This window comes from Balaenoptera acutorostrata, chromosome 10 (genome assembly GCF_949987535.1).
Source record: "Balaenoptera acutorostrata chromosome 10, mBalAcu1.1, whole genome shotgun sequence".
In the NCBI taxonomy this organism is placed as follows: domain Eukaryota; kingdom Metazoa; phylum Chordata; class Mammalia; order Artiodactyla; family Balaenopteridae; genus Balaenoptera; species Balaenoptera acutorostrata.
The window spans coordinates 31,252,053-31,266,638 of NC_080073.1; positions in this window are offsets into that span (position 1 = coordinate 31,252,053).

Here is a 14,586-nt window from a genome sequence, read left to right on the forward strand (position 1 = left end):
GTGCAAAGGTATACCATGATTGATTAGTTACGTCTGCCACGGGCACAAGAATGAGATGTGAGGCATGCAAGCCAGGGACTTGATAATCCACATGGAGGGCTTTTTTTTTCCTTACCCACAGGGACCCCTTGACATTTATTCATTCATTCACTCATCTATTCATTCAAAAGATACATTTGAGCATCATTATGAGCCACACAAATACTTGAAGAGTGAATGAAGAAGGAAGGAATGTTGTTCTTTGCCCCACATCTCATTTTTCTCTGAAAATAATCACCTGAAAAGGTACAAAAAAGGTGCATGGTCTTGAGAGATTTTTCTATCTGGGTAAAGTCAGCCTAGTCCCTTTCACTAAGCCTCAATTTTCTCATCTGTAAAATGGGAATAATAGTCTGGATCGCCCCTATTTTTCCCTGTACTTCTCATTGTCTAGGCGCCTAGGATAATAATCACTAAAGCGTAAAATAGCACCTACTATGTACTTAGCCAGGCTCTGTGCTAAGTAGTATCTATGTAATAACACATTTACTCTTCATATCACCTCTCTGAGGAAGGCGCCATTAGTACTCCCATTTTGCAGATGGGGAACCAAGGCACTGAGAGATTAAACAGCTTGCCTGGGCAGTGTGGCTGCAAAATTTGTGCTCCCCACCACTATGCAGCCTCAGTGATGCATTCTGAGTCCATGGCTGGAAGAGAGCTGGTGCAGGAGTATCCTTCCAGATGATTCCCTCGGTGAGCATTAATTGAGCACTTTCTGCATGTCAGGCACAAGGATATAGTGATTAACAAGACTAGAGCAAAACAGAGAGGGTTCCAGCTAGAAAGTAAAAGAGAACTTGCTCAGAGAGTCATTGCAAAACAGTTTTGACATGTGCCATAAAGGAGATAGCCCAGGAATGAGACCAGACTTCTCTGAGATTACATTTGTGGAGGAATGCTCTCGGGGTAGGAGTGGAGGGGAGGGGAGCGTTGGCACACCGCAGGATCTAAGAGAAGGGGGGGAGTGGGGGGGGGGGGGAGGAGAGGGCAGGAGCTGGTGGTGGGAGGTGAGGTCTGCGAGGTGGTCATGCCCAGGCCAAGCACAGCTGTGAAGAGGAGTTTGCCTTTGCCCAGTATTTGCTCCAGTCCGTCCATCTGTCTGCCTGCTTTAGTGCATCTGCCAGCCCCCCATACAGGCTGGCCGCTGCCCGCCTGAAGCCACACCACACCAGCCGGTATTAGATGTGCTGGCCTCATCCAGGAGAAGCAACTGCCACTGGGGTTTCTGTCTTTGGTCACTGTTTACACATCTCTTTCTGAGCTCCACTCCATGTTTACACACAGGCTCAGCTCATCCGTTCCAGTAGCAATTTGGGAGGCTGCAGAGCCGAGGGGCACTTCCTGGGCTGGGGGATACTTGAAGCTGTGGTTTGCCAGCACGTCCTTGGGCTGGGCTGCTGCTTCTCCTTCCTGGTAAGATTGACACCAGCCCATCTAATATGGGCAGTGGCCAGCCTGTCTGTGTGTGGGTGGTAGCCTCCCTCCAGCCTGGAGTCCCACAGGGCGGGCACCCTGGCAAGGGGCAGACACATCCTGTGGTTGGTACCAGTCTCTTGCTTTGGGAGGCTGTGGGAAGTAGGGGTGGAAGCGCTGAGGTTTGCTCCCCAGGGAGGTGGCCTGGGGAGACAAAGGTGCAAAAGTCATGGGGAGAGCACTGCCTTTGGAGTTTGAATCCCGGCTCGCCTTTTTTTCAGCTGTTTCCTTGGGCACGGTGCCTCACCTGTCTGAGCCTCCCTTATCTCAGCAAAATGAGGACATTTATAACTTCCATGGAGGTTTGACTGCTGTGAATTTTGAAAAAGACAATGTAAAGCGCCTATCACGATGCCTGGCACCTAGTAGTTGCAGAATACAGAGTGGAGCTGTTGTCAGAGCTGAGCAGTACCACGTGCCGGGCACTCTGCGTGGTGTTGGGCATTTAAAAATGATTAGGCGCTATCTCAGGAGCTCACAGTCTATCAGATGAAATAATAGCTGGATGACTGAGTGTAAAGGTCAGGGTGGGGCGCTGGGAGAGAGATGTGTACAGGTTCTATGTGATCAACACCAGCAACAGTCATCATCCTAGGCGGGTCGTACTGAGGGTTCACTGTGTGCCTGGAATGGTGTCAAGGGCTTTATGTGGATTATCTCATCTCAGTATAACAATGTGGCGTGGTAGGTCTTATTATCCTCATCTTACAGGTGAAGAGCTGAGGCCTAAGGAGGTGGGGTAACCTGGCCAAGGTGGCAGGGCTTGAACGGTAGAGAGAGGCTTTGCGCCTGCGCCGTCCAGCCCCAGGGTCCGTGCGCTCTGCTGCCTCTGTCCCCACATCCCTCTCTGCACACACACACTGAGGAGAGAGCCACACAGGCCGCAGCAGAGAGATCTCACACAGGAGGCAGCATTCCACAAAGTACAGGATCCCCAGGAGAGAGGTGAGGGCTGCCCTGGTGGCGCAGGATCACTTCAGGATCAGAGGCCTGGAGGTGGGAGCTGGGAGTCAACAGGCGGGCAAGAGAGAGGCTGGGAGTGGGCACAGTGCCCAGGACTCAGGTCATCCTGCAGACACAGTGGATTGTGTGTTAGAGGAATATTCTGGTGAAAATGTCAGGAACAACGTGGCTTCTGGTAGAAAGCCTTCAGGAGACCACAGAGAAAAAGCCAAGTGTTGGCCTGAATTTTTAAGCCTCTGCAGAGGCTGAGGTGTCCAAACCTCAGGAGGGCTGGGGTAGGTTGGGAATTTAATTTGAGTCTTTTTCATAGATGTAACTGTGGTTTGAAACAGGAAAATCCTTGTGTGTCAGATAGTACTCTTCCAGGTGCAAGTGAAGAAAAGCAAACTCAAACCAGCCTAACAAAGGACCTATATTGGCTCACATAATGGAAAAGTCCATACATAACTCTGACTTCAAGCAAGGCTTGATCTAGGGCTCAAATGACATCCCCAGGACTCTATCTCTGGGATCCTTTCCTCCACGTGGCTTTATTCTCAGCAGCATCTCCTCACATGGTGGCAAACATAACTGTCAGTATCTCCAGTTCTAAGTAGCCCCAACTCAGAAACCCCAACAGGAAGGCAGCTCCTTTTTCCTGGCAAGTCCATAAAAATCCCTGGGAGAGCTCTGATCTTCCCCACTTGGGTCACCTGCCCATTTCTGATCCTACCTCTGTGACCAAGAGATGGAACACATTCATCAGCTACACCTGGACAACATGGCCAGGCCTGGAGCCAGAGGATGGGGTCAGCCCTACCCAGCTGAAGGGTAGGAGTGGGAGAACAGGGGTCCCAAAGGAAAATCAGAGCAGTCACCAGAATAAGAGAGAATGGTTGTTGGACAGATGACCAAAGCAACAGATGTCTACTAAATCCTAGGTCCAACAACCCCTCCTTCATTTAATTAGTTACTAAGGTAACAGATGGCAATATTGCATGTCATTGTACTTGTGTCACCTTGAGCAAACCATTTAATCTCTCTAAGCCCCAGTTTCCTCATGGGTAAAATGCAGTTAAGGAAAGCATCTGATTTGCGTTTCTCTAATAACTAACGACGTTGAGCATTTTTTCATGTGCCTATTGGCCATCTGTATGTCTTCTTTGGAGAAATGTCTATTTAGATCTTCTGCCCATTCTTTGATTGGGTTGTTTGTTTTTTTGATATTGAGCTGCATGAGCTGTTTGTATATTTTGGAGATTAATCCCTTGTCGTTTGCTTTGGTTGCAAATATTTTCTCCCATTCTGTGGGTTGTCTTTTCATTTTGCTTATGGTTTCCTTTGCTGTGCAGAAGCTTTTAAGTTTAATTAGGTCCCATTTATTTATTTTTGTTTTTATTTTCATTACTCTAGGAGGATCAAAAAAAATATTGCTACGGTTTATGTTAAAGAGTGTTCTGCCTATGTTTTCCTCTAAGACTTTTATAGTGTCTGGCCTTACATTTAGGTCTTTAATCCATTTTGAGTTTATTTCTGTGTATGATGTTAGAGAATGTTCTAATTTCATTCTTTTACATGTAGCTGTCCAGTTTTCCCAGCACCACTTATTGAAGAGACTGTCTTTTCTCCAATGTGTATTCTTGCCTCCTTTGTCATAGATTAATTGACCATAGTAGCGTGGGTTTATTTCTGTGCTTTCCATCCTGTTCCATTGAACTATACTTCTATTTTTGTGCCAGTACCATAGTGTTTTGATGACTGTAGCTTTGTAGTATAGTGTGAAGTCAGGGAACCTGATTCCTACAGCTCCGTTTTTCTTTCTCAGGATTGCTTTGGCTATTCGGGGTCTTTTGTGTTTGCATACAAATTATCATACTAAATGAAATAAGTCAGAGAGAGAAAGACAAATATCATATGATATCACTTATACGTGGAATCTAAAACAATGACACAAATGAACTCATTTCCAAAACAGAAATAGACTCACTGAGAGAAAAAACAAACTTATGGTTACTAAAGGGGAAGAGGGAGAAGGATAAATTAGGCATTTGGGATCAAATTATACACACTAAATATAAAGTAAATAACCAACAAGGACCTACTGTATAGCACAGAGAACTATACTCAATATCTTGTAATAATCTATAAGAGAAAAGAATCTGAAAAAGATATAACTGAATCACTTTGCTGTACACCTGAAACTAACACAACATGGTAAGCCAACTATACGTCAATCAGAAAAAAGAATCTGATTCACAAGATTGTTGGGAAGATTAAATAAAAGGGCTCAAAACTGGCAGATGAATAATAATACTTATTAGAATCATTAATTTGATTATTATTAAGATTCTTTCTCCTTCAGACATCTCTGGATCCCACACCTCCCTATGTAAGGCTTATCTCCCAGTGCCTTCCCAACATCCCATTGATGTCATTGTGGAGGCCGCCATCTTGGCTAATCAAAAAGACCAAGACCCAGCTGCCTCTGACGAAAAGGAATAGAATTACCCACTGAGTCTGAGGTGAATTTTCTCATGCTTGACCTGCTGAAGTGGTTCAGACAGGCCAACAGCAGACCTGCCATGGCTCAGAGGACAAACCCAGAAACTCCAGGCAGCCCCACCCTGATTCAGATAGTCCTCTCTGGTGATGCACAGCCAGGCTCTCAGCAAAGAAAAACTCTGGTGGCAGAAACTAGCCCTGCAGGCTATTGTACCCAAAGATACCCAGTAGCCTGAGGTCACCCTGTCCCCTTGGACGCTGGAGGCGAGGGGAAGAGTCTGCGTGTTTAGCCAGACGACCTCTTCCTTTCTCCCACTGTTCTGTCAGGTCATGGAAGAACCCATTCCCCATTCAGAGCACACTTTTCTCTCATCCTGGAGGGATTTCTGCCTTCTTGGGAGGGAGAGTGGAGGGCACAGGGGGCATCCCCAAGGAAGAGGGCAAGGGGCCTGCTTGATTAACAAATTCCTCCATACCATATGCTTTGGATGCATTCTTGCATTTAATCTTCACTATATTAGGGAGTGTGATGGCCATGGACAGACAAGGAAACTGAGGCTGAAAGAAGATTGTGTCCACAGTCCCATGGCAGAACCCAGACGGGGCTCCAAAGCCCACACTCTTAACCGCCATGTTATACAGACGGCAATGCCCAGGTCAGATGAGGCCTCTGCAAACCTGAAGGTGCAAATATGGCTAGAGCAGCTGTTTACTGGAGGCCTCCAGGGTGCCAGGCACTGAGCAAGGCACCTCCAGGTGATAATCCAGTCAGGTGAACGGGAAGGAAAGTCCCTCTAAAAACCCACATGAGCCCTGAGGACAGGCAGCTGGGGCCTCCCTCCAAAGCGAGCAGGGCCCTGAGAAGGGCAGTGGTTGGCAAAGAAGGAGGAGAGATAGAATCTTAGAAACTCCCTCTTATCCCACGGAAGCCTTGTTTCTCCACCACCATGGCTAAGCCAAACCCAGGCCGGCTGAGGCTCAGCAGAGGGAGAGCCAGGGCTAAGAGGGGCTACACCCAGGGCTGGGGTCGGCAAGTCGTTACCCACAGCCAAAGCCAGTCCCGCACCTGTTTTTATAAAGTTTTATTAGAACATAGCCACATTCATCACTCATTCAGTTACATACTGTCTACATCCTTTCCCGCTATGACAGCAGAGTTGTACAGTCATGACTGAGAACATAGGGCACCACAAAGCCCAAAATTATTTCCTTTCTGATCCTTCACAGAAAACTGCCAAGCCCTGGTGAAGAGGAGGGCAATCGGTTAAGAGTGTGGATTCCTAGGTTCATCTCTGTCTGCTTTGCCTCTGAGATCTTTTCTTCCTCTGACTCTTACCATCTGTGAGACCTGACCTCTCTGGGCCTCAGTTTCCTCAAATTCCTCATTGAGCTGCTGTGGGATTAAATTAGTTAAAACAAGGAAGAGTCTCAGAGCAGAACCTGGCATGTGTATTTATTGCCTTATTCTGGGACACACCCCAGGAAGTTGGGAGTAAAAGCCCTCAGAGCCCTGCACCTTCTCACATATCCTTGCATCTCTGGCTGCACGGCCCTGCATGGCCCAGTAATTCTACCATTGGCAAGAGCTGGAGAAGACCATTAAAACCAATAAATAAAATTAAAACAGGACATAATGGAAGTAATGGGTTTATTTCCCTCTGAAATAAATGGCACTAGAACAAATTGTTCCAGCCACCAGCCTTATTGTTTATGGATTTATTCGCTGTTTGTCTTCCTCTGTATTGGTGACATGATGAATAATTGCCTATAAATACTGAGAGTTTACAGGAAGGACCATTTAGAGAATGAAATGCAGCCTCTGGTTACTGTGATGACCTCACACAGGCCTGGGCCACAACGGTAAGCGTTCAGGACAGCCTTGGGGAGTGACTGGAAACTCAGGGTAGGGACACCCGGCTCTGGGTGGGGTTACACGCACCTGCTGGTTCCAGGCGAGACTCAGCAATGCCCTGACTCACAGGTGTGTGTTGTGCGTGCTTGTGCGCGTGAACCCACGTGGGTGCTCGTATGTCTGTCCAAATGTCTGTCACTTTCAATCTCTTAGTGTCTCCGCTTCTTTTTTGTTCTCTTCATGTCTCTCTACCTCAGTCTTTTTTTTTTAGCAAAAACTTTTTTTAATTTTAATTTTATTGGAGTGTAGTTGATTTACAATGTTGTGTTAGTTTCAGATGTACCGCAAAGTGATTCAGTTATACATATGCATATATTCATTCTTTTTTAGATTCTTTTCATATAGGTCATCCCGAAATATTGAGTAGATTTCCCTGTGCTATACAGTAGGTACTTGTTGGTTATCTATCTTATATATAGTGGTGTGTGTATGTTCATCCCAAGCTCCTGATTTATCCCTCCCCACCACATTTCCCATTTGGTTACCATAAGTTTGTTTTTGGTATCTGTAAATCTGTTTCTGTTTTGTAAATAAGTTCATTTGTATCATTTTTTAAATTAGATTCACATATGAGTGATATCATATGATATTTGTCTCTCTCTGTCTGACTTACTTCACTTAGTATGATAATCTCTAGGTCCATCCATGTTGCTGCACATGGCATTATTTCATTCTTTTTTATGGCTGAGTAATATTCCACTATGTATATGTACCATATCTTCTTTACCCATTCCTCTGTCGATGGACCGTTAGGTTGCTGCCATGGCTTGGCTATTGTAAATAGTGCTGCAATGAACACTGGGGTGCATGGATCCTTTTGGATTATGGCTTTCTCCGTATACGTGCCCAGGAGTGGGATTGCTGGGTCATAGGGTAGCTCTATTTTTAGTTTTTTGAGGAACCTCCATACTGTTCTCCATAGTGGCTGTACCAATTTACATTCCCACCACCAGGTCTATACCTCAGTCTTCTCTCTTTCTTCCTGAGTCTGTCTCCCCGGGACCCTGTCACTCCCTCTGTAGCATTTCCATCTCCCACACCCACACATGCAGAATTCATCCCTCTCATTGAACCCCTGCCCATGCATGGGTGGAACAGAAAGAAGCCCACGGAAGAACAGATAGTTTCCCCACCCCCCGACCCCCGCCTTTGGTGACAACATTTAGTCCACAGAATTTCCAGGGATGATGAGCAAAATGGCGAGGTGGCATTCCCAGAAAATGTTTGTTAGATTCTGAAGTCTAACTCCTCCAGACAGAGTTCAACTTTAGAGAAAAATGTTGAGTGCCAGGTCGTAAAGAAGATGCCATTTAGCTGGAGGGAGCAACCCCTGTGTGTTTGTTCCCTCCTTTATTTTCTTTCCCAACGGAAGGCACTCACTTCCTTCTAACAACACTTACGGCACACCTACTACGTGCCTTGGCACTAGCACCAGGGGCAATGGATGAAGGTGGCACTCGAGAGCCACTGGAGGGGTAGCCAGCCCCAAAATCAGGGCTGCCCACGAAGCATGGCCAGGTGCCATTATGGAAGGCTTCTCAGGGTGCCAGGGAAGGGCCAGGAGCCTGGGCTCAGGGACAGCTTCTAGGAGGAAGTGCTAGAAGGGCACACTCTTCCTGCACCCCCCTCATTGCCCTCAGAACAAAGCCCAAGGTCACCACCCCAGTCCTTAAGGTCCTAATGACTCAGTTCCCTTCCCCCCTCCACTTTGGTCTCTACCGTCAGAATATCATGTTCTGCTTCTCTTCTGAGCCTCTGCACATGCTGTTCCCTCTGCCTGGGACACCTTCCAGGAGAAGTTCATCTGCCTAGATGTCACTTCCTCCAGGAAGTCTTCTCTGACAGCCCCCCAGGCCAGGAGGCCTCCTGAAGGAACCCCACCAGAGCACCTGTCCCACTGCCCCATAGCCATCCATGGACTTGTCCCTTCCCCCCTTACACTTGTGTTTCTAGAAGGGGAGAACCTTGTCGGCTCTCTTCTCTCTCCCTGCCCCCTGCCCAGCATAGTGATGGCACAGAAGAGATTCTCAAGAAATATTGTAGGAGGAATCATTGAATTGATTTTTTTTAAAAACTGTCACAGAGATCCCCAGATAACTCGGGAAGGGCTCAGACCTGCTCAGCTCATGACAGTGTGGTGTCTCAGGCTTGTCTGTGAGAAGAGGGAGGCTTTGGCCACACCCAGTGTGTTTCCTCTGGTTCCTGCAGGCTGATGCTGTGGGGAGTTCCCGGCTCCATCTCTACCAGGCCGTGCCCTCCACACTGAGAGGGCCCCACTGCAGGGAACAGAAATCTGGTGCGCCGCCCCCGAGAGATGGCGGGGAGAAGTCTGAGTCCTCTTCTCACGCATAACAAGTGCTGCCCTTGCTTCACTAGTGCTGCCCCGGGTAGGGCATAGCAGAAGAGCTGCACAGATGCTCATATTTACCATCCCTGCCCCAAAAGTTCATGTGCTCAAATGAAGGAAAGCTCGAGCCTTCAGTGGCATGTAATCATTGTCCCTGAAGCCAGGACATTTTCTTGGGGTAGAATCATCCCTTGTGGTCGGAAAAGATGCTTGATATGATTTCAGTTTTCTTAAATTTACCGAGGCTTGATTTGTGACCTAAGATGTGATCTACCCTGGAGAACGTTCATCCTTTGAATTCAAATTAAAATACCTTTTTTTAAAATTAATTTTTATTGGAGCATAGTTGCTTTACAATGTCATGTTAGTTTCCACTGTATAGCAAAATGAATCAGCCATACATATACATATATCCCCTCCCTTCTGCACTTCCTTCCCGTTCGGGTCACCACAGTGCATTAAGTAGAGTTCCCTGTGCTGTATGGTAGGTTCTCAGTACCTACTTTTTCACAAGTGAGGTCTTATTCCTACACACACAAAACTCCTCCACACCCGTTGCCCTTCCTCATCGGGGCGCTGGAGTGCGGGTCAGCCTCGGGCCCACCCGCCGCAGTGCTCAGTGTTTTCACCCTCTGCTGTTTGCTGTCAATGGTGTGAATCCCAGCTCTGCTGCCACAGCTAGGAGACCGTGGGCATGTTACTCACCCTCCTCAAGCCTCAGCTCGCTCCTCTAAGACGTGGAGACAATAGCGTATCCCACTCATGGGGTGGCTGTGCGCCTTTGGCGAGATAGGTGTGTAAAATTCTCACCCTGCGTGGTAAACACTCAATAAATGGTAGCTCTTTTTATTATTTCATTTATAATTTATTATTTTTATTACAAGCTCAAACAAGTCTTGCTCATGAGATCACCCAGAAAACAGTCTGATCCATCTCTCCTGGTAGAGGTGCAGGGAGGGGATCCCGGGGCCTGGGGTTGCAAAGAAGAAAACTCAGGAAAACATGTCCCAGGAAGAGGTGGAGGTGGCTAGATGAGGGCTCCGCCTCCTGGGCTTGGGATCACGAAGGTTGCTGCCCCCAGGCAGCGGTAACAAGACTGTGAGGGGGTTTGGCACGCAGGTGAGAAGGCCTGGTGGGCGAGGAGAGGCAGAGACCACGCCCACACCCACGCCACCCACGGGCCAGGCTACTTCTTCGGGAGAGCCCTTGGTCAGAAGTGGGGAGAAGGGTGATGCTGTGGGAAGGCAGGGGGCCCAGGACTGGAAAACCCAAGGGGAGGGAAGGACAGATCAATTTTGTGCTGTGTTGAGTCAGTTTCCTCAGAGGTAGACCCTAAGAAAAAGACACTAGAGAAAGTAGCTTATCTGGGACGTGACTCCAGATGGTCCTGGCAGGGAGCTGGGGAAGTGAGACAGGAAGGGAAGGACACTGTAGAGGGTGTTGTATCCAACAGGCTGCTGTGGGTGAATGAAGCCCGATGCCCCTGCAGGACTCTGGGCAACAGAGCGGGGCACACCTCAGGGCTGACCCGCTGTACCAGTCGGCTTGGGCTGCATAACCAAGTACACAGGTGGGGTGGCTTAAACCACCGGAATGCATTGTCTCCCGTCCTGGGCTGGAAGCCTGAGATCCAGGTGTCAGCAGGGCCAGGCTTCCTTGGAAGGTACTGGGCAGGGAGCAAGGAGCCTCTCTCTAGCTTCTGGTAGTTCTATAGCTTGTGGCAGGGTAGCTCCTGTCTTTCCATGACATTCTCTGTGTGTGTCTCTGTGTTCAAATGTCCCCTTTTTAGAAGGACACCAGTCATATTGGATCGGGGCCCACCCTTCTGACCTCATTTTAACTAATTACACCTGCAACCCATTTCCAAGTCCGTTCATATTCTGAGGTACCGCGGGTGGTTAGTACTTCATATGAATTTGCGGGGACATAATTCCATCACCTGTCTAGGAATGAGAAAGCTAAAGTATTATCCTCACTCTCTCAACCATATTAGCTGAGGACTGTTCCTAAGGGCAGGAACTCCCTGGCTCTCCCAGCCTGCCCCCGGATGGGCCAAGAGAAAGCCCTCAGGTGGGGTGTCGCAGGATCTTGTGATAGAACACTAAGAGTATGTCCTAGAATGGTGAGTGTCTGCTATTTTCTACTCCAGGAAACCTGTAAGAGAGGAGTGGGAATAGATTGCTTCTGCCTAAAGTGCTACATTGAAAGGGTACTGAGGCCAAGACCATGACTGGTTGTTGATGTCTGCCATGGGCAGTGGAGTACCAAGAGGCAGCATGCATGCCATGTGTTTGCCATTTCTTCTGCCAGGTATAACTAAATGGGTTTTTTCCTGCTTTGTAGGAACTAAGGATCTGGAATTTGAGCAGTACAAGCATGCCTCATTTTATTATGCTTTGCCTCCTTGCGCTTTTCAGATACGCCGTTTTTTACAAATTGAAGGTTAGTGGCAACCCTGTGTCAAGCAAGTCTATCGGTGCCAGTTTTCCAAAAGCATTTGCTCACTTCGTGTGTCACATTTTGGTAATTCTTGCAATACTTCAAACTTTTGCATTATTACTATATGTTTCTGTGATCAGTGATCTATGATGTTACTGCTACAATAAGATTTCGACTTGTTGAAGGCTCAGATGATGGTTAGCATTTTTTAGCAATAGAGCAGTTTTTAATTAAGATACGTACATTGTTTATTTAGGCACAATGCCATCGCACACTTAATAGACTACAACATGGTGTAAATACAACTTTAATATGTACTCGCAAACCAAAAATTTCGTGTGACTCGCTTTATTCCAGTATTCACTTTATTGCGGTGGTCTGGAACTGAACCCACCATATCCCCCAGGTGTGCCTGTAATTTGAGGTGTGGCTCTGGGTAGATAGGAGGAAGCCTGATTGCCAGGAGGTGCTGGAAGAGCTGAAGGACTAAAGCTACTGAAAGCGCAGACATAAAGCTACAGCCGGTGCTCATTGCAACCTGATTTCTCCAAGCTCTTTATCTGGCCTCAAGTTCACACCCCCTTAGAAATGCCCTCGTAAACAGACCTCGAAGTTGACCTGTGTCCAATGCCCACAACAGGCAAGATGCAGAGCATGTTCACAGAGCTCAGTGTCCCTTTTCCCTGTGACTTAGGGCTGATTCTGAAATGACTATTGGCCAAGCCTGGATCCCTGTGATGGGCTAGGAAACAGCTTCTGAATTCTGTCTTTCCAACAACAAAGGGCTGCTGTGTAAGGACCTGAGGACTGGGACGAGGCAGGGAAGGCAGTCCAGGTAGACAGAACAATGTGTGCAAAGCTGGAAGGGGAGAGAACCTCACTCAGGGCAGTTCTGGGGGTTAGAGCAGAGTGTGAAGTGGGGACAGTACCCAGTGAGGTTGGCAAGGTCACCCTCACATCAGGCCTCAGATCATGCAAGGCCATTTAAGCCACGTGAAATACTTCGGCCTTTATCCTGAGCTCAACAGGGACCATAGACCATTTAATCAGGGGAAATACCCACTTATTTCTCCATCAGGGTGCATTCCTAAACCTTCCCAGCCTGGAGAGAAAGTAACCCTTTCTTCATCTATCTGTACTCTGGGACAGGTCAAGGTTGAGCTGAAAGGCTCAGGAAACAGGAAACAGGCTCCAGGAAACAGGAAGAAGCTGACATCCCACCTCCTGTAGGGTCATTAAGAACTATCACAAACAAGCTGGCAGAAAGATGCTGTGATGGCATTTTGTTTCCACAGAAACAGCAAACATCCGTAAAGGAATCCTGCCATGGGGTTATGCTAGCAGGAAGCAGCAGGGCGAATGGGGCCTGCCCACAGGGAGGAGACGGGGCGGACGCTGTCAGAGCAGCAAACCCCTTCTAGACAGGTGGCCTCCCTGCCTGGCATCTTTTTCAGGACAGGTAAATAGCATCACCCGCATTTTATAAAGGAGGAAGCCAAGGCCCAGAGGCGTGTGCCCCCAAACACACAACTGGTAAGTGACAAACCCAGGCCTGTCTAATCCCCAAATCTATCCTCTTTCCTGACTTCACATGCTTTTTGCTGCCTGTCTCTTTTAAGACCAAGACCACATGCACTGCCCCTGCTGCTCAGCCCTTGCATTTGCATCTTCCTGTGGGACTTGTCTATAACAGGAGGTGATGTGTTGCAGTGGCTGAGAAAGGGATTCCAGCAGCCCCAGAATTACAGACATTGAGCTTAGCATCATCAAGGAGGAGAGCGCCTCCCTCTCCCCAGTTCCCATAGATCCATCCCAGGAAAAACTCGGATTGGCCTTGCTTGGGTCACCTGCTCCCCCCTGAACCAATCACAAGGAATCACAGTGCTCTGATTGGTCAGCCCCTTTTGACAGGTTGGGGTACCATGAAGGGTGTTCTCCCATTCAAGACCACAGGTAGACGTTTAATCTTGATTTGGAGGGTCAGGGAAAACTTCCCAGAGGAAGTGACTTCTACACTGAGACCTGAAGGGTGAGTAGGAGTGTTCCAGGCAAAGAGGCAGAGGAGCAGTGTTCACACAGAGGGACCAGCAATACCAAAGGCCCAGGGATACTCCAGGGCACATCTTGCTCACAGCCATATCCCCATTCCTAGAGCACGCACAGCCTGCCTTCCAACAAGTGCTCAGAGAATGCTTCAGGAATAAAATCCACAATTGGTGTGTGGCCTTAGACAAGTCACTTGCCCTCTCTGAACTTCAGCTTCCTTCTCTACCTGGTGGTTTCATCTTCCTAACCTTCCAGGACTACGCAGGAATCCAATTCATTCAGTCCTCGAATATTTACCAAGCACCTCCTCAGTGCTCAGCGCTGTACCAGGCCTGCAGAATACAAGGCCTGCTGCGGAGAAGCAAAGCGTGCCTGGGGCTAATGCACAGGGCCAGACCTGAAGCCAGAAATCAGAAGTGGTCCAGGGGGAAGGACAGGAAAAATGGAGAGGCTCATGGACAGTGAGGGTGGACCATGGGCTCTCTGGTCAGGGCGGAGTGGGGCAGTTTTCAGCCATTTGGGCCTTCCACTTCCTACCTCCCCACCTCCATCTCCTACTTCCCACCCTCCCCCCTCTCCCCTCCACCTACCTTGTGACCCAGTTCTGCCCTGGGGCCACCAAATCTGTGCCCGGGCCAGTCAAGCCAGCAGGCGGGGCAGCAGGATGTTTCTTCCTGTGCCTTTGCCTCACAATTTCATAACCTGACTAACAGGTTGAAGTAACCCCAGAAACAAGGAGGAAGGAAACTGTTTGGGCTTTGGGTAGCTGCAGAGAGAATTGTTGCCCCACCTGCATACATGTCCCAGGTGCCTTTCTCCCTCCTGCCCCACCTTCAGATCCAGCTCCAGAGCCCCCGCTGGCTGCCAGGGTGAGTGGGCTGGG